At 43.3% G+C, this 22,165-nt stretch overlaps 1 long non-coding RNA gene across 1 annotated transcript in view; it reads right to left on the reverse strand.

Annotated features, from left to right (window-relative positions):
• The window catches only part of LOC148001692 (uncharacterized), a 70,945-nt gene extending 63,613 nt beyond the window's left edge, over positions 1-7,332 (reverse strand). Inside the window, exons 1-2 of the long non-coding RNA XR_015636033.1 lie at positions 6,834-7,332; positions 6,595-6,694 (exon numbers count right to left, since the gene is read on the reverse strand). This is a non-coding gene — a long non-coding RNA (uncharacterized LOC148001692). The remainder of the gene's footprint in view (positions 1-6,594; positions 6,695-6,833) is intronic.
• Between the last annotated feature and the right edge of the window lie 14,833 nt (positions 7,333-22,165).

Raw genomic sequence — 22,165 nt, forward strand, 5'->3', positions numbered from 1 at the left:
TTGTTTTTGCGCCTATGTGGCCTCCCGAGGTTGATGGCCCTTTCTCTAGCTCTCTCTTCTCTATACATTGAGACAAAGTCTTTCTGTTGCACCCAGAACTCACACATACAGCTACTCTGGCTCGTCACTTTGCTCCAGAGAACTCCTGTCTCCAGATTCCGATCACTGGAATCACAACAGGAGGACTGCCACCATCGCCCAGGAGTTATGTGGGTTCTGGGAATCCAAGCTCCAATCCTCATGCTTGCATAGCACGATTTACAAGTGCTAAGCCACCCTCTCAGCCTTTGTGTTCAGCATTTGCAGAAGCATAACCATTGCATCCGAAGTGAGCTCCCAGGCCCAGCATTGATGGTGTCCATGCAGGACTTAGACATTCAAACCTCATGGACATGGGTTTCCATTACCCTCCTTTTTGCAACCGTAGCTGGTGGTACACCAGAGTCAGGGCTCGAATCTTGGGACTTGGATTTTGGAGTTGGACTTCACTTGTATGGCAGGCCATAAGACCTTGTGCTATAGTTTGAACATGGCTGCATAAATGGACTATCCTGATCTCCTTTGTTTTCTATACATCACTTTATAACGCACAGGCTCTAAGGGTCCCGTTCTGACCGCCACCTTCATCTGTTCCGTCCTGGAAAGGGTGAGTAGGAGAGCCGCCGCTGCTGAGAACACTCTATTAGGAAGGACTCAGTCTTTGCTCCTGGCCCTCACCTTTCTCATTAATACAGGAAGGGGTGGGAGGAAGCCCTCACAGACCAGGATACCTGCACAGCTATTCAGTTCACTCCCATTCTCCATGGATGGCCAGGATGCCAGATCTAATGACTAACCCAAAACCCCACTCCTAGGAAGATGGCCTGAAAGATCATGTCCTAAGGAGAGCCATTTTGAACATGCTAAAACAGAAAGAAGAGGGGTTGTGGATTTAGCTCAGTGGTAGAGTGCTTGCCTAGCAAGCACAAGGCCCTGGGTTCGGTCCCCAGCTCCGAAAAAAGAAAAGAAAAGAAACCCCCCCCCCCAAAAAAAAACAGAAAGAAGAAATTGTCTTTTCTAGGTCCTATAGAAGGCCTACCAGCTCCCTCAGTCCACATAAGGGCAGATGTTTATGGTAGCACCCTGTAATCGACCCGGCACTGAGAGACCAACTTGTCTGTTGCCTGAGGACGACTTTATTCAAATACTGTATGGTGCATTCTGAGGCTGTGGAGGAACTGCTCTCCCATAGCTGCTTCTAAATTGGAGACCCCCACCTCAGATTCTGATGTCCTTCTCAAGGAAACCGTTCCCACTTGTTCCCACTGGACCTCAAGATGGTCTGCAGCTGTAAAGGGTGGTTCTGAATGCAGTAGAGTTTGGGCTTTCTTATTCTGCCTTGACCTCTGGTTTGGAGAGGTAACTACCTCTTAGAAGACAAGAGGCCTCTGTGGTGAGCTTGTGCAGCCCCTGCTGGCTTCCCGGATGGTAATTCCTTCATAGTTATTTGTGATTCCACACTAACATTTGGAAGACAAGACCTATGTTTTCTGGATAGGACCAGGAGACTGAGAAGTTTTGAGTTCCTTTCTCTTTGCCGCTGGAGGGGTGCTAGCCTCCTGCCTTGCTGTAAGCCTCCAACAAGGACCCCTAGAACTCCTCCTAGAGAGGGGCAGAGAATGAAATGAAGTGGTGTAATTTTACTTAAAGAAATGAGACTAAAAGGAAGCTAGACCAGACAGATAACTAGGAAAAGCTGCACCGTTCAAATGTGGAGGCTGCATTGACCATGTCTCCCTATCCTCATTGTGGAACAGGTAGGATAGGAAGCTCTTAGCACAGTAGAATACTTATGTGTGCCCGAGAATCAGTGGTGCAAATAGACTGGCCAACTATTAGCCTGAATTTATGACATCAGCCTTCTAGGAACCCCTTCCTCAACTCCAGGCATTAAGATTACAATTCACTCTTGAAAGTTGGACATTAAATAAAGACATAAGCACAAAGAATCATTAGTCTCTCTCCCAATTTAGAGGTCCATAAACATTCTACTATACAATTTGGGGACTTATGTATTGAATCATTAACTGTTGCTGCTCAGTTAACTCTAAACCATATTATGTACTGTTGATCAGTTATCTCTGGAAGGGTCTAAGAATCCACGGATACTTATTTGGCCCTGAAGGAACAATGTTTAATAAATTTATTTCTTCATAACATCCTTAGATGTCCATAAAAGATGACAAAGATAGCATTCCATGTCTGTAACATCTTAGTTGGATGCGGTACATTTATTAGAATTAAATTAACAAGTCAACATGGATAATTAGGATTAGAATTAAAATTAAAATTCCAATAGCCTTTTTGGCCAGTGGTCTTGGGTATCAAACCCAGGGCCTTTCACATGCTAGGCAAGTGTCCTATTACTGAGTCCCATCCAGGCACCCTAATTTCTCAGAGCAATCATGGATCGGGATTCCACCTGGCAGATAGGAAACCTTTGCTGAGTTTAGCTCTCCCCTTTGGAACACTTATGGCTGTCTATTTTCTTGGGTATCTCCTGCAAGAAGAAAACATTAAATATTTTCTGGTCTAAAATCTGAATGGTTCATAGTAAAAGCAACTCTTGTACAACTTTACCTCAGAAATATTTTATAACAATAATGGTGTGAAATAGAGATTTAAGGATCATTTCATTCATTTGGAGCCTAGTCCTGACATTTTAAGCTGTTACATTTTTAAGGCCATTTTTTTTCCATCTATAAAACAGGGACGCTAATAGCACCTTCTTCATTGACTTTCAATGAGGAAGCGCCTTAGACAGTTCCAAGCATACAAGCGAGAATGCAGGTACGTTGGCTACCATGAGCTCGGGAGCTGAGGCCCTTCAGAGAAGCAACCAGGCTCAACGGGCTAGTCAATAAGTGTCTAGATCAATTTAGTGAGAAATAGCTTTTTCAACAAATATGTTTCAAAGGTCAGCAGGGAGAAGAAGAATAGTTGCCTAAGCATACCCTTAATTGCTTGAAGAATTCTCTTCAAATTAGAAAAACAAGGCAATTATAGTCTACTGACGTAAAAACCTGGGAGGAATTACTCACAGGTCTTTTCTGCTTTACCATTCTGCTTGAAGGATTAAAATGATGGTGAGTGTTTTGAGCCACAGATATCTCCACTGAGGGGAAAAAACGGTATTTCATGATTAACGTGGAGAGTCACGTTACTGCCTGCCTCCCACCCCTCTTCCCATTTCAGCACACATACTAATATTGCATGTGTGTTGACCTAGCTCGATAATCAGACATGCAGGTGATCCTGCTTGGCCACACCTCTCATGCGCCATTCCTTCAGTTCCATCTGACCACTATATTCTCAAGACTGAAGCCAGCCAGCACTTCCCTCAAAAAGTCTTCTCCTGGATAGCCCAAGGATCACGGTCTCCTTCACTCTGCGGTGAATGTTCAAGTGTAGCAGAGTTTCCATTTGGATGAGGGTGCAGAAAGCCTTCATGTCTGACCACTTACAAGTCCAAGAGCCTTTTTGTCTTGTGTTTTGAGATAATGATTCCCCATGCAGCCCATGCTGGCCTTGAACTCCCGATAGGGCTCTAGCTGTTTTCCAACTTTCGATCTCCTGCCTCTTATGTGCTGGGATTATAGGCCTGTACCATCATGCCAGGCCCAGAGGCTTTTGGTTCTTCACTCAAACCCTGAAGTGGAAGCAGTTGGGGAACTATATGACTTTGGTAAAGGTTACATTCTTAAATCTGAAGCAGGATGAGGAATGCTAAAGGCTTCTCTTTAAAGAGCATCCTTAAAGCCAGTGTTGGATTGGCTGGTGACATGAATTAGTTTGGGTGGTTGTTTCTGGGGATCAGTGAAGTGATGTTGAGCTACCTCACAGTCTTCACAAACCAATGCGAATAAATGGTAAAAATAATGATAATAAAATCCTGTCACTTGACCTTGTCCCATAAGCATGCTCTGTGGTATACTCAGGTTCTCTGGACTGAGACTATTCTAGTGGGAAGATCCCTTGCAGCCTGCTTCCTTCACCTCTCCTAGGATGGTGCCTCACCTACCTGCTACTTCTCACCACCCTAAAACCGATGATCATTACATTGAATAAAGTCAAGGCAACCCCAGTCAGTCAAGGCAACACCAGTCAGGTACCTTCTTTGAGGTACTAAGCCCATGAGTTGGATTCTAGTGTTTCAATCCACTGTTTCCTTCAGCACCAAGCATCTACTGGCGCTGTTTGCTTCAGGCCCTGAGGATTGGCTTGTCCTATGTGAGGTTGCACTCTCAAATCAGGTCTGTCTCTGCACCCTCATCCAAATGGAAACTCTGCTACACTTGGACACCCACAACATTCACCATGGAGTGAAGGAGACAGTGATCCTTGGGCTAACCAAAGGAAGACTTCCTGAGAGAAGTGCTGGCTGGCTTCAGTCTTGAGAATATAGGGGTCAGATGAAGCATGTACCTGTGTTTTTCTGACTAGAGTCCTCTAGCGTGCTCTTATTCTTTAAGACGTGATTTTAAAAGTCAAAATCATTTACGGTGTGTGTGTGTGTGTGTGTGTGTGTGTGTGTGTGTGTGTGTGTGTGTGTGTAGCAAATGTGTGAGCACATTGTGGTAGGGGGAAAAACATGTGCAATGGTGTGGAGGTCAGAGGACAACTGCTGAAGTGGGTCTCTCCTTCAGCCATCATGTAGGCTCTCTGGATAGAACTCAGGTCCCCAGACTTGTGTGATGAGTGCTTCTTTCCTCTCAGCCATCTCACCAGCACGTCAGGAAGCACGTCACCTGATTATCTACCCTACTTATCCCATGAGTAGCCCTGGTGCTGGGTAGGAAACAGGGTTCCAGGATGGGTGAGGAGGGAACTTTATATTTCATTGTACTGTAACTTTCTCTACATCAGGATCCATTCTGTACCTAAGGATTGCAGTAGAAACCTCAGTGGTAGTAATGCCATGGGGACACTTGCTCTAGAGTGGACTTCAAAAGTCCCTCCCTGTAGATACAGCGGACAAGAGCTATGCATCTCCCTAAATAGATAAACCATTGCTGGTGTCTGGGTGTCGCTTTTAGCATAGAAGATTCTTTGTTATGATTTTACGATTTTTCTTGGCATGCCGTTTAGTTTGAATCGAAACGTGCACTATAAGACATCTATAACTGCTTGATTAGATGCCAAGCAAGGCAGTTTGTAAGTGAGGGCAGCGCTAAACCTGCTGTATCAGTGTGGAGACTGAAGAGGAGAGCATTTACACATTCTCCGGATTCTCTCGCCCCTGTGTGTGGAAAGATGCTCCTGGGTTCTGAGGGGCATCTGAATTGGGGGAAAACATCATTATTTCTCTCAGACCCATCACCTCCACTGACAACATCCTTTCCCATCAAAGCAGGGAGGTATACAAAGGTCAAATACACGATGATTCAGAGAGAAAAGCCCTTCCTACAGCGATGGAAACAGACAGCAGCAGGAGGCAGAGCCCCAATCAAGTTCAGCCTTGCCTAGCCGCTCCCTCTCTGGGAGATTAGTCTGTGGTTTTGGCACAAGAGGACAACTTGGGGGAGAAAGCAAAGTTTGTGGATATGGTTGCCTTTTCTCCTCTAAGCCAACTAGTGCCTTGTTTTTCTGTGAGCCTGCCACTGTGGGAAAATTGCTAGAGTGTAAAGTTTCCCTCTTTGTCCTCGGTGCACTTCATTTACCAGGGAGCCAAGTTGGGAACAGAGCCGCCTCTCACACAGCCCATGAATGACTCCATTTTCTCAGGGCAGCTACTGCCTGCCCATTGTCTAACTGTCATGGCCTCTTGTATAGGTGTTCCCTGCAGCCCAGGCTGTTATGTAACGCCTGGACAGGGAACATTGCGTGAGAGAAAGAGAAATCGGAGAGGAGAAATCCAGAGAGCAACCCAGACCAAACTGTCTTCCTTGGGGGTGGGGAGGTGGGGGGGGGAGAGGGAGAGGGAGAGGAAGAAGGAGGGTGGAGAGAGAGAGAGAGAGAGAGAGAGAGAGAGAGAGAGAGAGAGAGAGAGATTTTCATGGATTCATGTGTAAGCTGCTTTTGCCTCTGGCTTGTTTGCTTGAGTGATAACCCTGGGTGTTGGCCTATAAAGCTGTACGGCTGGCAGAAGTGAATGCTTCTGTTTATATCCACAAGACAGGACATGCTGTACCCTCGCATAAGCTCAGCTGTTACTACCTAGGTCCTCCCTCAAGACTCTGGCAAGAAACCCTGTGCCGAACTGTAGGCCCAAGAGGAAAGGATTTTTCCCTCACCATAGGCTGTACTGTGTTCCTCTTTCCTGCAACCTCACTGGCTCAGGGATCCTCTACCTGGCAAAGGGGCATTTGTGTCAGTTTCCAAGTTGGTCATGGTTCACCACCAAGTGCATTGTCAAGAGGCAGCCACCTCTCAGTGCTGCCATTGTCTTGCATCCTGTGTTCTGGTGACTAGAATGAGAAATGACCCCTATAGGGATGGGTATTTGAACCCTTCATCCTTTGTTGGAAGTGCTGTTTGGGGAGCTCTAGGAAGTACATCCCTGGGGGTGGGTTTTGAGAGATTATAGCGTCCTCTTTCTTTCAGTTCTCTACTTACTGTTGAATATGTAATTCTGCGGGCTCCTCCTCCTGTTGATTCGTCAGCTGCTCATTGCAGTGTCTGCCTGGTGTGTTGAACTCCTCCTAGTCCTCTGGACCTAGAAACCAAAATGAGCTCTCTCTATCATGTCATATCGTGGTTTATCACAGCAAGAGAAAGTAACTAATACACACATCACCCCTTGGGTCACACTGCCAATACCGTGGTAGGATGAAGGGTATGGAGGTGAGGCTTACCGTTTGTTCCTGTCAACACTGGTGTTTCCTCCAAGCTTGTTCTGTAGACGCCGAGCCCTGGCACCATCAGGACAGACCTCACGGTGAGTAAGAATGGATCCTTCTGAAGAGTGCTGCACACACTCTCCCATTCTTAGAAAGTCACAGTCCTGCTGCATGAGGACACCCTGATGGATTTGCAAGTAAGAAACCGGAACCACTCCCACAGGCCATTCTCAACCTGAACTCTCATGTGCCGAGTTCTCAGTTCTGTTAGGCGCACTGTGGAAACACTTTGCCTGTGTCGGTCTTAGTTGAATTCGTTGTTCACAGCTCTATTGTGGGTGTTTGATCCATTGGTTGAGTTAAACTGAAGCAAACTGAGTCTAGATTGCCTAGTGATAAGCACGTCTTTTGTTTGTAAATCAGAGATGTGATGATAATGCAGGAATCAAACAGGATCCAGGAGAAGCAACTCAACTGGCAGGACAATGGGATGTGTGTGTGTGTGTGTGTGTGTGCGTGCGTGCGTGCGTGTGTGTGTGTGTGTGTGTGTGTGTGTGTGTGTGTGAAAATAGTCCTGGTGACATGGCTTAGTGATAAAGGTGCTGCCACCAGGCCTGATAACCCGAGTTTGATCCCTAGGACTCACATGGTAGCAGGACAGCACTTTACGTTGTCCTCTGATGGTCACATGCATGCTATGGCAAGTCAGCACCCGCCACGCCCACCCAACCATTACACACACTGCACAAAAGCTGCATAATATAAGCAAACCAACCATCACAATGAACTCTTTTGTATGCTAACTAAAAGTTGAACAAAATGAATCAACAAACACCTCTCTCCCTTTACCATAGTCCATAGTGGAAGGCCCTGAAATCTCAGGGCTCCCGGGGAAGCACTCCTGTGCTTGAGTAAGTCAGGCTAGAAGCATAGGAGGAGCAGGGGAGAGAGAAAGAGAAAGATCTTTCTCCAGTGTAGGACTTGAGCACTGTATGGGAAGCATGTTCTTCTGTGTAATGGTGAGTGGTTTTATTCTGAGACTCAGGAATGGATTTCTCTACCCTCTGGTGTGAAGGCAACAATCAAATAGCCTGTCATGTTTCCAGTTTGTGCTGCCAATATACTCCTGAGTGTGGGGGCCATCCCTGGAGCATGGTCAACATAATAGGAGCCATGCTCTTAAGAAAAATTGACTCTCCCTCTTTCAGAAGCCATTGGCTGTGCATAGCTCCTCAGTTGGGGGCGGGGCTTACAAGTCCCTTCTTTCTCTGTGTTAGAATGTTGGGCGGCTTGATCTGGTAGAGGTCTTGTGCAGGCAACCACAGCTACCTTTAGTTCTTTATGGGGGCAGCAGCCATTGAAGCTTCTTAGACTATGGTCTTGATTCCATGTGGAGTTGGGTGATTGAAAGTGGAGACTGAAACATTTGGCAACAGTGAAAGGCTTCTGAATGTATGGTAGCAGCAGCAGCAGCAGCAGCAGCAGCAGCAGCAGCAGCAGCAACAACAACAACGACAACACAACAACAGCAACAAATCAGTTAAAAACAAATCTAATGCTATGAATTTAAGATGTTTCTCAGTGAAGTCCCGTGCCACATTGTATCTCTTCCTCCTGGACTAGAACACAGGACAGACACATCTTGCACTGCAGATGCAGTCAGGCCCCACAGTGCCAATGAATACTGCCTTGACTCATAGATGTGAGACTATTGCATGTGCCAAAGTGCAGTGATTTTGCTGTACTTAAACATTTTACTGCTTTCATAGAAAGAGTAGTTTAATTATGGAGAACGAAGACTTTTTTTTTTTTTAATCATTTCTAAGCCTGGATGTACCAAATTCAGGTATGTTTCAGCTGGGCTGTATTAGAATGTTTGATCTTAAAAATGGCTCGTTGAGTTACCGAGTTGAGTCTCATTAAAGAAATATATCATTAAATAAATTTTGACTTGGGATTGGGTCAGGATTTCCAACAATTTCTGAAACTGTCCTATTTATAGTTCTGCTAATTTGCATTTGTGAATTATGCAAACTGTCCCTCTCAGTTATAAAATTGAAACACCAATCAACTCTAAAAAACATTAAAGATACAAGTTCTGCAGTTGCAAATATCCAGCTATTACTTCTTTATGAAAAATAAGCACATCTCTCATTAGCATACACATTTGCTTTTGTCTTTAACAAACGACAAGATTATATATGCATCTATATCAAAGAATTATTTTATAATAAGTTTCTTAGAAATTTATTATCAGTAAATGTTTAATTTATATAACTATTTTATATGCCTCTCTATATATTACATATACTCAGAATCCCATCAGAATTTCTTGGGCTAAAGGAGTCATGGATGAAGTGCAGGAGAAACCCTGCTCCAGACCACATCAATTATTCTTTAAATCTTCTGCCTTCCTCCAACCTGCCAAGAGTCCTGAAAAATGTCTTGTGTTCTTTTGATGCAGGGAGCTTGACACAGATTTAAAGCCCTCTGGATTTAGTGTTCTACAGCATCAACCAAGGACAACTAGAATCTCAAAATTCTACTTTTTTTTCCAAAAAGAGGCATTAAATACTCTTTTGTGCTGGAACTCTGATAATAAAGGGGTGCCATCACTACATATTCCTGCACGGAAGTCCCATATCAAAATGGAGTGGTTTAAAATAATATTTATTTGCTCATATAACATCAATTTCAATAGGGTGTTGAAAGAATAGCTTATCTTTGCTCTCTCTATCACCTTGGAGGTGCTCTACTGCTCCAAGGAGATAGGAGAGTTCATAAGCTTCTGAGACCCCAGCACCCAGTCTCTTTTTGTGAGTTGTGGCTATAGATGCAAAATTACCTTTCCTGTCTTCTCCTGTCCCCTCCTGTTCCTCCTGTCCCCTCCTGTCCTCTTTTGTCTCCTCCTGTCCCCTCCTCTTCTTTCTTTCCCTCCTTCCCTCTTCTTTCCTCCCCTTTGCCCCTCCCTTTCCTTTCCTCTTCTTTTCTACACCCTCTCCCTCCACATAGGCCTGGCTCACAAGACCTTTCTAGCTTCAGAGTGGCTGTGTATCTCTCAGGAAAGCTGTGTTCTGAGGTGCAGGTTGGTTTTATCAAGTACCATCAGAAGTTAACTATGTGGCTTCTATCCTGTTTATGTCCATCAGGGCTGCCACAGGCCCATCCAGGTTCAGGGGAATGGGAGATGAACTTCATTGACTTCTTGTTGGGGAACAGTAAGGTTGTAGAACAACATGTAAGAAAGACGGTAAATATTGCCATGGGAAGATTTTGAGAATTCACTCTGCCACAACGAGCAAGCCATTGGTGAGAATATGGAGACCTTGGGAGCTGGTTAATGATCACTCAGGCACTGGGCTCTGATGCTGCCCTTTGAGCATTGGAGGCTAAAAAAGAATACAGAAATAAAACCAAATGGAAACCAGATCAGTGGTCTTCTCCTGCCTCCACTCACCATGATGCTTCTTCACACATTGCCATGGAAACTGAGGCTGCTGGGATTTTCAGAGCAAAGGCGTTGGGCAGTGCATTTCAGGATTGATGGCTCTCAGGGTGAAGAGAACCCAACTTGCCCTGGAAGCTGTCATTTCTGTGGAGGCAAACGGTGCAGATCCAGGGGCATCATTCCATGACACACACACCAGATTTGGCCTGCTTGTGGGATGAAGGAAGGTGAAACAACGCCATGTAGGTCCTAATTCTACTACTAGTAAGAAAGATAAGGTTTAATGAAAATGAGGCAGTAATAAACGGAGCACCACGGTGTAGAGCCCAGTAAGGAAACAGACATCTCTGTGATGGAATAGGAAGATAGAAAAAATGTTAGACTATGTGAGGGCTCTAAAGAGAAAATGAGAACTCAGTATCATTGTATACCTGGTTGCGTCTGCTTGTAAGATCATACAATAAACAGGAGCTAATAACAGAATAGATTTTAAAAAATATAATATTTATAACTATAAATATGATTAACAATGGAGAGATAAAGGAACAGCAAAGCAACTTGAAATGGCTAGAACATCTATTATTTTATTGTTTTGTGTGTGCATGTGTTTTATCTACATGTATGTCTGTATAGCACTTGTATGTCTGATTCCTGGGGATCCCGAAGAGTGGCTCAGATCCCCTGGCACTAGAGTTACAGTGAACTGCTATCTAGGTGCACTGAACTGGACCCAGTCCTCTGGAAGAGCAGCTAGGGGTGATCTTAACTGGTGGGCCATCTCCAGCCCCTATTGTCATTAATTTAAAAGCAATTGTTCTCAGTCTTTGACCTGTTAGAATTTATTGAGAATTTTTAAATAAGAACACACAGGAGTATCTTCGAATGAAGGTGACAGACACTAAAAACATTACTTCTGTCTGATGGATTGTATAGATTTAAAAATTATTTTATTAGTGCCTATTAAATATAAGATGGATTTCATTATGACATTGTCATGAATGTATGGACAATATCCTGCATCATATCATTCATCTACACATACTGTACAATTCATGAGCCTCTTTTCTATTCCTCATAGGCTATTTTCTATTTTTAGGACTTAAAAGGATTAAACATTTTTACAATGTGACATTTGATTTTTCGTTTGTTTGTTTTTCTGTCTCTTAACATGGTGAGTTGAAGTTCCACCCATTTTAATGAAATAACCCACATTCTTAAAAGTCAAATAGCACTCTCACATATGTAATTTTTCCTATCCACTTATCCACTGATGATCACTGTGATGATTAACCTCAATTCTCAACTTTATGAGATCTAGAATCACCTGAGAGATGAGCCTCTGCCTTACCAATGAGAGATTACTTTGATTAGGCTAATTGAAGTGGGAAGACAAGTCCACTGTGGGTGGTATCATTCCCTGAGTTGCTATCCTGGACTGTATAACAAGGAGAGGGTAAGTTAAGGGCAAACATTCATGTCTCCCTGCTTCTTGACTATGGATGCAATATAGACACACACACACACACACACACACACACACACACACACACACACACACACATCTAATTTCTGTAGAGCAATTTCCGTCCCCATCAAAAGTGTATATGACAGGGTTCTGACTTCCCATATCCTTGCCAGCATCTGTCGTTTCCTTGATGAGAATCATTTTGACTGCGATACGATGGAATCTTGTTGTAGTTTTTGTTTATTTTTCCCTAATAGCTAAGGAACATTGAATATTGTTATGTATTTATTGGCCATTTCTACTTCTTCTGAAAAGCATTCAATTTATTTACCCACTTACTAGATGGATTTTTATTTTGGTGTGTGTTTTAATTTTTGTGGTTTTGAGACAGCACTTCTCTGAGTGGTCCTGGCTATCCGGGAACTTACTCTGTAGACCAAGTCTGATCTCAGAGATAGGCCTCCCCCTGTGTCCTGAGAGCTGAGATCAAAGGCGTGTGCCACTGAGTATTGATCTTTGTTTAAAGTTCTTTCTATGCTCTGGTTATTCATTTCCTGTCTGATGAATCGCTGGCAAGATTTCCCTTCATTCTGTTGGCTTTTCTTCACTTTGATAATTGCTCTCTCTCTCTCTCTCTCTGAAAATTTTTAATTTGATATAATTTCATATATCAATTTTAGGCATTATTTCCTGAGCTCCTGAAATATATGCAGAAAGTTTTCAGATATCCCTTTATCTTGAAACGCTTTCCTTTTAGCAAAATTTTGGGCTTATTATCAAGGTCTTTGATCTGTCTTGAGTTGATTTTTGTACAAAGCAAGATGCAGAAAACAATGTTCAGTCTTTTACAAGTGGATATCTAATATCTTAAGCACTGCTTGGTAAAGAAATCAGTCTATCTTCAGTGTAGAATTGTGTGTTTTGATCAGGTTCTGCTGTGGGAGCACAGCGAAACGTCATCAGACTGGGCAGGGAAAAGTGGTGACATTGACCGTTGAAGAATGAGTCCACATCAAACAGGCCAAGAGGTAAAGTGATATAAATGTATGCAATGAGAAGAGCAATGATGGTTGGAAGAACAGAGTATTTGGTAATTTAAGACTGTGAGCCTCACGAGAGAGAGTAGTGTGCCTAGGACTGGAGGGTAGGTGAGGGCCACGTTATGGAAAATTTCACAAACAGATACACACACATGCACTCAAATGAAAGTAATTTTTTTTAATGAGAGAGAATGACATACTTTTCTTGATAGACTGTCATGAACTATGACTCACAGCATAGTTGAATTGGATTACTATGACAAAATCCGTAGATTGGTGTCTTAGTTAAAGTCTTATTGCTGTGGAGAAACATTACAACCAAGGGAACTCTTATAAAGGACAACATTTAGTTGGGGCTGGCTTACAGTTTCAGAGTTTCAGTCCATCATTGTCATGGCAGGAAGCATCCAGGCAGACACTAGGCTGGAGAAGGAGCTGAGAGCTCTACATCTTGATCTGAAGGCAGATGACATGAGAGACTCCCTTCCGCAGGCAGCCAGGAGGGGACTTCCTTCTGTACTGAGTGTAGCTTGCCTACTAGGAGTCTTCAAAGCCCACCTACACAGTAACACATTTCCTCCAACAAGGCCACACCTCCTAATAGTGCCACTTTCCATGTGTTTTCCATATTGAAACACATGAGTCTATGGGGACCAAACCTATTCAAATTACCACAGGCAGTATGGTTAATGTGCCACAGGCACAGTTGGAGTTTATGTTTCATCGGTGTTTTAAGCACAGGGGTTAGAAGAACGGTAGAGAGACAGGTAAGCAAAGGACAGTAGTGTATCTTTTAGAGTCCTCTTGGGCTTCTGAAGAGAACTGGCACTCAAGTGTCTTACTTAATAGCTATGTATGTGGAAAGCTCTTCAGATTAGATTGTTCAAAGGATTTGAAAGGCAAAACGAAAACTTTTTTCTTAATATTTACTTTCATTTAGAAACTTTTCTTTAGTAAATGAATTATAAGGTGGCTTGAGGCACACTGTACAGGTTTATAGGTTGGTAAGATAAACATGCAGGGCAAAAGACTGAAAAGAATCCTTAGTATACGTGCGGTGTAGAGAAACCAAGGTACATGTCTTCACTGCAATTATGATTTGTACTTGTGCAAGGTGCAAATGTCAGCCAGGAGGGGCGAATGTGCACACACAGTAACTATGGATGATGATGAGTGAGTGGGCTACTTGTTTTGATCAACTGTAGGAATAGGTGTTTCGATCTATCAACTGTAGCAATATGTGTTTATCTCTCTCTCTCTCTCTCTCTCTCTCTCTCTCTCTCTCTTTATCTATCTCATCATGTATACTCAGACTAAATACAGTGGGAAGTCAGTATCACAAATCAAGAGAGACCCACTTCTTCATGACAAAGTTGAATTTACTAGGAAGATGTGTTGCTTCTAATTTCATAGACACTGTAAACATACATTTGAATACATAGATCATACCTGATAGAAAACCCAAACTACTGACATATCTGGTATGTTTTATGGAACATACTTCTCACAGTAAGTTATACAGCAAACAGACAAAGGTCAGTCACCATATGGATTTCCACAACACTATCCACATGCTAGACCTAACAGACGCATGTGAAACTTGCTTACCTACTTCAGACTGGGACTGTTTTCTAAGCACACAAGGCCAATTCATAGAGATTTACCTCATGCAAAGGTATAAAGTAATTATTACAAAGTTTCAAAGGATATTTGAAAATTTAAAAAAAAGTCACAATGGGAAGTAAAATTAAAATGTAAGAATATAATTCCCCCAGAAATGATTTATAGAATTAAATGGAACATCTCAAAATATTTACAAGAGGGTTTGTAACCTGCCCCCACAAGTTGTATGTGCATGTATTTATGTTTGTGTATGTATATTTGTGTGTATGTGTATTTATAAATATGTATATGTATTTTTTGTGTTTATATAGGTGTGTATGTGTATTTGTGTATGAATATGTGTATGCACTTTTGTGTTTACATAGGTGTGTATGTGTATTTGTGTATGCACGTGTGCATATATATGGGTGTATGTACATGTGTGTATTTTTTGTGTACATATATATGTGTGTATATGCATGTATATTTTTGTGTGTATATTGACATCTGGTTCTGGTGCTTATATGACAATTGCAAATGGTTAACTAAGGATATCTGAGACTTTTGAGTAAGAACAAAGTAGAAAGTCTTACTCTGACGGTGGTGAACAGTAATTACAAAGTCACAATAATTACGATTATGGTGTTGGGGCAAGGATAGACAAAGAAGCCAATGGAACAGAAGGGAAAGTCCATTAGGAGGCTGTGTTTACTATGAAGTGTCACTGTGATGTCGGGGGAGGGGATGGCCTTTCATCAGGTGTTTGAGTGAGACATCTTGGATTTCCATAGTGAACATAAAGAGAAATTTAAAACCTACTTCAAGCTGCTAAGAACAAATTTATGGACTGAACGAGTTATAAATATGAACAAATGAGGTTAGTAGTAAATTGTCCAATGATCAAGAATAGCATTATGGCTTGGTATAGGGAAACATGTTCATAAGACTTGAATGACACACTAAGGTGAAACGGAGAAGCTGGACCACATGAAAATAAGTAACTTCGGGGTTGGGGATTTAGCTCAGTGGTAGAGCACTTGCCTAGCAAGCACAAGGCCCTGGGTTTGGTCCCCAGCTCCGGAAAAAAAAAAGAAAAAAAAAAGAAAAAAGAAAATAAAATAAAATAAGTAACTTCTCTTTGCCTAAAGATTCCATGAGAGTGACAATATATTCCACAGGATGTGGGACATTCTGCAACATGTGCATCATCTGTTTGTATCTAAACTAAATGAGAAGCAGGTACAGATCAGTCAAAACCAGGACAACTGCGATGTCACATTGTGGGGGTTTGACTATGCTTGGCCCAGGGAGTGGCACCATCAGGATGTGTGGCCTTGTCGGAGTGGGTGTGTCACTGTGGGTGTGGGCTCTAATACCCTCATCCTAGCTGCCTGGAAGTCAGTCTTCCACTAGCAGCCTTCAGATGAAGATGTAGAACTCTCAGCTCCTCCTGCACCATGCCTGCCTGGATGCTGCTATGCTTATTCCTTGATGATAATGGACTGAACCTCTGAACCTGTAAGCCAGCCCCAATTAAATGCTGTCTCTTATTATAAGAGTTGCCTTGGTCATGTCTTCTGTTCGCAGCAGTAAAACCCTAACTAAAACACACATTATAGATTATTTTGAGGGCAGAGAAAGATGGTGTTAGCACCACACATGACCATCAGAATGGGCAATGCTGTGAGACTGAGAATACTAAGCCTTGTGGGGCTGTGGAAAGACAAGAATCCACAAAACAGTGTAGGAACGTCATTTAGCATTGCTCGCTACAGTGCATCATGACCTAGGGAGCTCACTTCTAGGCAGAGACCTGACAAGATGTGACTTGGACACAGAAAGACACGTGTAAGAACATTCATTACAGAATTATTTAGAAGAACATCTAACTAGAAGCAACCCGGAGTTCTCTCATAATTGAATAAAAAAAAATGGGTCCCTTCCATATAATGGAACCTAACAAAATGAACATGAAAATTAGTCACAAATGATAGCATGAGTATGGCTTACAAACCTAATACTATGTGTCTTAGTCAGTGTTTCTATTTTTGTACAAACATCATGACTAAGAAACAAGTTGGGGAGGAAAGGGTTTACTCAGCTTACACTTCCACATTGCTGTTCATCACCAAAGGGAGTCAGGACTGGAACTCTCACAGGGCAGGAACTTGGAGGCAGGAGTGGTGCAGAAGCCATGGAGAGATGTCACTTACCAACTTGCTCTCCCTGGCTTGCTCAACTTGTTCTCTTATAGAACCCAAGACTACCAGCCCAGGGATGGCACCACTCACAATGGGTTAGACCCTCCCACCTTGATCACTAATTGAGAAAATGCCTTACAGCTGGATCTCATGGAGGCATTTCCTCAAGGGAGGCTCCTTTCTCTGTGATAACTCCAGCTTGTGTCAAGTTGACACACAAAGCCAGCCAGTACACTATGCAAGACAAGCAGAAGAAATGTATCCACACAAGGGTCAAAACATTAAAATGATATCCTAGTATTTAGGGACTACTTGAAGGTGCTAAAACTGCATCAAAAGCCAGATGGTGTTTTTATTTTGTTTGTTTGTTTGCTTATTTATTTATTTATGTTTTGAAGGAGAAAGAAGAGATAACAATTGGGGGTTGTATATGTCACTTTGAGGGTTTTGGAAATGCCTATTTCTTGATTTTTTACCTGGGCTTTCTTGAAAAATTACTGAGCTGAGCAGTTTTGTTTTAATGGACCCTTTGGTAGGCAAGTTATATCTTATAATACACAATTCAGGGACACCTGTACAAGTCTAGCACAACACATATACTAAGCCCATAGTCCCAGACCCACCACATATGAGATGTTTAAAGAACTTGGTGGTGTCTCTTCTCCAGTTCCTTCTGTCGTTCTAGTACAGAGGAATGGAAGAGAGTAAGACATGAATTTTCATAAACATCTCACTTCTCAAGTACAGGCACCATGTCCCTTGTTCTCTTGTGATCATCTCATTGCCATGGCAACTGCCCTGGTGAAGAAGACATGCAGGGGGACAACCTGGATTTCATTTCCTCCCTGTGAGAGGAGATCTTTGCTGATGACCAAACCACTGGGGCCCTGAACCGAAAGTGCCCGATGACTGATAAGATGCTTTGTATTTTATTATTTTATTTTCCCTCCTGTAGAAACAATGCAGAACCTTTGTTTAAAAGGCTTACCTTTGCTGCAGACTGCAGTTAATCCCATAATCACCAGGCAAAGGTTTCTCAAGCTGGATATTCTTGTACGTCAGAGAAATAGGAGGCTGGTAGTGGAGGCATGGTCTTGCATGTAGTGTGCTTTGGGGGAGGGGTTTGCTGGGACTCAGTGGCTTGTGGGCTGCGGGGAGCTGTACTGTCCTGCCCAGAAATTCATGTTCTGCATGTATTCACACTCTTTAGTTTCTTAACCTCAGTCACTTGTTACATAAGGAACTGGAGGAAAGGTCCCTAATACTCAAAGGAGGTTCAGCTCCGTCAGACGCTACCCAACATTTGTGGGTCTGCAAAGGAGTAACAAGTCCAAAATTTCCAAACTGAGACCCCAGAAGACTTACCTGACAGCTGAAGTGGAAATTCCTCATGCCACCTCCAAGGATTCTTGTACTCAGCAAAGGGGTTCACACTAAGATTCTCTATGGCATGGCATGCAGGAGAGGCCATGTTGTCCTTACTTTATTGTGCCTGGAGCATTGTGCTGTGTTTAGTAAATGTGTGGACTCGAACACTGAGACTGCTTAGACCTCACTCAGCATGTAGTTTATGAGGCCCCAAGGTGCTCAAGTCCTGTTCCAAGTATAATATACTGAAAGACCACAGGGACCACTCTTCATCCACTGAGCTTAAGTGGTACAGGAAGGTAGACTCCATCTGGGCCAGGGAACTGGTAGTCAGGGCTTTTATTAAACAGCTTGATACAGGGAAGGTTTATTTGAGTCACAGAGCAGGACATAGAGTCAGTCATAGAGGGAAAGGTATGGTGGTGGGCTCAGCTTCTACCTGTAACCACAGGAGCTTGTGCATGTCTAAACAGACCAGGAAACATAAAAGGGAACAGCAGTGGTCTGTTGGCTTCTCCTTGTCCCCTTTTTTGTTCTGTTTGGAACCCAGTCCATGCAGTGGTCCCATTCAGTGTGGGTCTCCCCTCCTCAGTTTGACTTCCTTGAGAACACCCTCAAAGTCATGTTCAGAAGTGTGTCCCATAGGTGATTCTACATCTAGTCAAGCTGGCAATGAAGATGAACACCACATGAGGATAGCCTCCGCTGTACCTGCAGAAGTCTGGCAGGAGAGATGGAGAAAGAGGGAAGGATGCAGTCAGAAGCAACAAGTATTCATCAGGACTTCACCTGCAAGTGGTCAAGATGATTAAGGGAAGAAGAGAATTCAGGAATGGGCTTGGGAATCCAAGTTATTCAATACAAACCAAAATGGACAGCTTTAAGAAACCTAATATTAGTGAAAGGCCAAATCAAGGTCACCTTGGAAATTAGTCAAAAGAGAAACACCACAGATACTTGTCTGTCTTCATTCATCAGGGGAAGGAACTGGAAAGGAGAGAAAATCAAATGCTGCTGACAGACACCAGGCTGACAGTCTGCCATGGTGTATGGCCACAGCACACATGGCCAGCCAGCGAGTCAGCACAAAGGTGAAGGGGTGAGGTTCCCTGCTTGCCACAAGAATGTCTTACCTGTTGATTTGGTCACAGTTGGATTCCCAGAGCTGCCTTGTGTGGAGGCAGCTGAGAGAGCTAAGAGGAACGAACATTCTTTAGTCTTGATTCTGTGGTGTATTCCTGGGCATGACCCTTTTGGCAAACTTCTGAACAGTTTCCTCATTTGCAAAACAGCATAAACAGGGTTCTTATGTGATTACTTTCATTGTGCTCAGTGAAAATGAAATAGTGTAAGGCTCAGGACATCCTTTGGGATTCTCCTCTATAACACCATCTCTGGTCTTCCAAACAAGGCAGAGTGAGTCTAGTTAGGGGAGACATGGCTCTATCCTTTCCTGAGCTCTAGTCATAGCTAGCTGATCACAAGTGACCCCCCCAGGCATCTTTTTTTTTGTAAAGATTTATTTATGTATTATATATAAGTACACTGTAGCTGTCTTCAGACATACCAGAAGAGGGCATCAGATCCCATCACAGATGGTTGTGAGCCACCATGTGGTTGCTAGAATTTGTACTCAGGACCTCTGGAAGAGCAGTCAGTGCTCTTAACCACTGAGCCATCTTTCCAGTCCAGACCCCTAGGCATCTTAAGTAGGTCTCAGTAAGACTGGACTTTCAAGTAGAAGAGAGCTTTGCTATGTCCTTAAGCCTGGTACCATCACCATATGCCCTGGTCATGGTCTCCAGGTGGGTTCCATGGAAGCTTTGCTGTCAATTTTTTTTTAATGATCAGTCAGATCAGTGTTTGCACTTAAATTACTTCAGTCCTGAAGAGTCATGGAACACACTCTTCTGTCTTCATATGCACTGCAGCAAGGCTAGTTCTTTTACACATATGATCCAAGGCTGCTGAGCTGAACAGTCCAGAAGAAAGATAATGCTATAGACTCTAGACTCTATGGATCAGAATAGCATGGGATCACATAAATCACAAAGCTTGTATGTGCAAAGAGTTTATTGTAGGCTGAATTGAGTCCGAGTCAGGAGTATGTAAGGAAAAGATGTAAACCAAAAAAACCCAGTGAGAGACAAAGGATGTTATACGCAGGAGGAGTCAAGCAAGGGAGCACCAGTGTGGCGTTGATGAAGCTGAGAGCTGTGTGACATTCTCTCTTTTCCATGCTCCTTCCCTGTCCACCCAGCTCATCCCCATGTCAGACCTCTATGACAATTAAGATCTGCTGTGAATCACATGAATTGTGGCCTTCCTACAATGTTGAAGCTCTGTGCTACAAATGAGGGGAGAAATAGGTCTTAGTGTGTAGTATCTATGGCTTCTTGAATCCAAATAGCTTTGAAAGGAGCCAAGGCTAAGATCCACCTAGGGTAGCTGATACTCTTTCTGTTGCTGTGATAAAACACTGACCAAAAACAACTTGGGGGAGAATGGGTTTATTTTCACTTATGCTTTAATCACTAGGGAACCCAAGGCAGGAACCCAAGGCAGGAACCCAAGGCAGGAACCCAAGGCAGGAACCCAAGGCAGGAACCCAAGGCAGGAACTGAAGCAGAAACCACAAAGAAACACTCCTTGCTCTACACAAATTTGTTCTACAATCCAGGACCATCTGCCTAGGGTTGGCACTGCCCGCAGTGGCTGGGCCCTCCTATAGCAATCATGGATCAAGAAAATGTTGCACAGATGTGTCCACAAGCCAATCTGATGGTGGAAGTTCCTCAGTTGAAGTTCCTATCTGATGGGGGCAGCTCCTCAGTTGAGGTTCCTACTTCCCAGGTCATTATCTTGTGCTAACAAAAACTAACCTGGACAGGAAGGGCCGAGGAAGAGCTGCCCCAAGCCCAAGCTATATATGATGGCGTGAGGAGGCTACATTCTTATCACTGAGCATGGTGAGAGGTAAGAACATTCTCCCTGAAGTTTCAGAAGATAACCATTGCATTTTTGTTCAGAGTCCACCTGCAATAAAGGGGTCTGGTTATCCTGGAAGCAAGATCAGCAAGTAAAACATCAACCTTATGGAGTAGGAGAGTTCAGACTCAGAGAAGGAAGAGGATCACCATGGAAATGCCAAGGCCAAAGAAGCATCTTTTTATTTCCTCTCTTTTTCTTCACAGTATGTTTCCCTTTTCTCTGGGCCATGTCTTATCTGGTGCATCTATTCGTTCTTTGTAAGAGATGACGCAAGACACAGGGCTATGACCCGCCATGGGTCTGAGTGCACATAGATGACTAATAGTAAACAGGGCGAGCAATATGTATAAATAGTGAATGCTCTGCAGAGAGCTGCCAGGTGCTGAACTGCAGGGAGGCATGCAGTGTGCCACAGCAGGGAGGATTCTCAGCGTGCCTGATGCCTGAGACAGATGCTTTGGAGGATGAAAGGCTTTGCCTGATGAACAAACAGGAAGAGGAAGCATTTAACGCAGAGAAACTCGTGTGTAACTCATCAACTCTTTTGCTCATTTAATGACCATTTACTTAGTACCTGTTTGGAAACAAGATATGTCCTCGCGAATAAGAGTTAAAGAAGAGACTTTGTCCCTGCCCTTGGGTATTTTACAGAAGACTAGTTTGTGATACAGGTAAGAAACAAAACAAAATAGAATAGAACAAAACACCCAAACAACCCTTCTTCCCAACAACCCCAACCCCCCTCCACCCCAGCAACACATATTGAAAAAAACAAGAATAGGACAGGAGGAAATGGATGGGTTCTAGAGCTATTTGGGGGGAGAGGCGTTAGAATCCACAGGACAAGCCTAGCGAGTGTTAACGGGGTAACTTAGGGAACAGGGTAGCCACAGTAGAGAGCTCCATCACACAGCTGGAGAAGATCTGGTTAGAATCTTGAGTTTTATTCCTTAGGCAGTGGGGAAAGAACATTGAAGACTTGAACTCGGCCAGTGCTGTGATCTTATTTAGGTATGAGGAGAGCCACCCTGAGAGTAATATGCAAAACTGCCTGGAGAGGCACTGTGTGGAAGCTGGAAGCCTATATGCAATAGTTTTTATGAGTCCTGACATTTTTCTGTGTCTGTCTCTGTCTGTCTGTCTGTCTGTCTTTGAGAGAAGGTGGCCAAGTTGACTTCAGTCACACAGGAATTCTCTTACCTCTGCCTCCTAAGTGTTGGGATTAAAGGTCT

Source organism: Rattus norvegicus, chromosome 13, assembly GCF_021556685.1.
Source record: "Rattus norvegicus strain SHRSP/BbbUtx chromosome 13, alternate assembly SHRSP_T2T, whole genome shotgun sequence".
Taxonomy (NCBI): Eukaryota; Metazoa; Chordata; class Mammalia; order Rodentia; family Muridae; genus Rattus; species Rattus norvegicus.